Consider the following 2,063-nt stretch of genomic DNA (forward strand, 5'->3'; position numbering starts at 1 on the left):
CCCCCACCCCGGATCGTCCACCAGCCCACCCCCACTCCCACCCCAGACCGTCCACCAGCCCACTCACACCCCCACCCAGGACCGTCCACCAGCCCGCCCCCACCCCGGACCGTCCACCAGCCCGCCCCCACTCCGGACCGTCCACCAGCCCACTCACACCCCCACTCTGGACTGTCCACCAGCCCACCACCACTCCGGACCGTCTTCTAGACCCTCCACCGGACCGTCCACCAGCCCACTCACACCCCCACCCCGGACCGTCCACCAGCCCACTCCCACTCCTACCCCGGACTGTCCACCAGTCCACTCCCACTCCTACCCCGGACTGTCCACCAGCCCAACACCACTCCGGACCGTCTTCTGGACCCTCCACCGGACCGTCCACCAGCCCCCCCCCACTTCCACCCCGGACCGTCCACCAGCCCGCCCCCACTCCGGACCGTCCACCAGCCCGCCCCCACTCCGGACCGTCCACCAGCCCGCCCTCACTCCGGACCGTCCACCAGCCCGCCCCCACTCCGGACCGTCCACCAGCCCGCCCCCACTCCGGACCGTCCACCAGCCCGCCCCCACTCCGGACCGTCCACCAGCCCGCCCCCACTCCGGACCGTCCACCAGCCCGCCCCCACTCCGGACCGTCCACCAGCACGCCCCCACCGCGGACCGTCCACCAACCCACTCCCACTCCCACCCCTACCCCGGACTGTCCACCAGTCCACTCCCACTCGGGACGATCCACCAGCCCACCACCACTCCGGACCGTCTTCTGGACCCTCCACCGGACCGTCCACCAGCCCGCCCCCACTCCGGACCGTCCACCAGCCCGCCCCCACTCCGGACCGTCCACCAGCCCGCCCCCACCCCCACCGCAGACCGTCCACCAGCCCACTCCCACTCCCACCCCTACCCCAGACTGTCCACCAGTCCACTCCCACTCTGGACGATCCACCAGCCCACCACCACTCCGGACCGTCTTCTGGACCCTCCACCGGACCGTCCACCAGCCCACCTCCCCACCCCGGACCGTCCACCAGCCCACTCACACCCCCACCCCGGATCGTCCACCAGCCCACTCACACCCCCACCCCGGATCGTCCACCAGCCCACCCCCACCCCAGACCGTCCACCAGCCCGCCCCCACTCCGGACCGTCCACCAACCCACTCCCACCCCCACCCCGGATCGTCCACCAGCCCACTCACACCCCCACCCCAGATCGTCCACCAGCCCACCCCCACTCCCACCCCAGACCGTCCACCAGCCCACTCACACCCCCACCCAGGACCGTCCACCAGCCCGCCCCCACCCCGGACCGTCCTGCAGCCCGCCCCCACTCCGGACCGTCCACCAGCCCGCCCCCACTCCGGACCGTCCACCAGCCCACTCACACCCCCACCCCGGATCGTCCACCAGCCCACCCCCACTCCCACCCCAGACCGTCCACCAGCCCGCCCCCACTCCGGACCGTCCACCAGCCCGCCCCCACTCCGGACCGTCCACCAGCCCACCACCACTCCGGACCGTCTTCTAGACCCTCCACCGGACCGTCCACCAGCCACTCCCACTCCCACCCCGGACCGTCCACCAGCCCACTCCCATTACCACTCCCACCCCTGACCGGAACACTCCTTACCTCCCTCCTTCCCAAACAAATAACCCCAACTCGTGTAAACGCTATCTAGCCATTACCACGCATGCGCGAAGCATTCGCGTGATCCGACTGTCCCGAGGCATCATGGGATATTTGACCGTTTGTCGCCTTGGCAACAGCTGGCGTCTGGGAAACCCGGTGAGAGAGAGAGAGTGAGAGTGAGTGAGTGAGTGAAAGAGGGAAAGAGGGAATGGACTTGGGGGCGGGGGGGAATGGAGGAGGAGAGGGGGACGGAGAGGGAGGTAAAGGGGGACGAGGGGGTGGAGGTAAAGGGGGACGAGGTAAAGGGGGACGAGGGGGGGGAGGTAAAGGGGGATGGGGGAGGTAGAGGGGGTGGAGGTAAAGGGGATGGGGGAGGTAGAGGGGGTGGAGGTAAAGGGGGATGGGGGAGGTAGAGGGGGACGAGGGGGGGA

At 70.0% G+C, this 2,063-nt stretch overlaps 1 protein-coding gene across 4 annotated transcripts in view; it reads left to right on the top strand.

The window, feature by feature from the left end:
- Positions 1-1,736: 1,736 nt before the first annotated feature.
- The window catches only part of dnaaf1 (dynein axonemal assembly factor 1), a 227,973-nt gene continuing 227,646 nt past the window's right edge, over positions 1,737-2,063 (top strand). For all 4 annotated transcript variants that reach the window (XM_068049995.1, XM_068049998.1, XM_068049997.1 and 1 more), the window contains exon 1: positions 1,737-1,788. The gene's annotated coding sequence lies outside the window, so the exon portion shown is untranslated. The remainder of the gene's footprint in view (positions 1,789-2,063) is intronic.

The sequence above is a fragment of the Heterodontus francisci genome, chromosome 17 (assembly GCF_036365525.1).
Source record: "Heterodontus francisci isolate sHetFra1 chromosome 17, sHetFra1.hap1, whole genome shotgun sequence".
In the NCBI taxonomy this organism is placed as follows: domain Eukaryota; kingdom Metazoa; phylum Chordata; class Chondrichthyes; order Heterodontiformes; family Heterodontidae; genus Heterodontus; species Heterodontus francisci.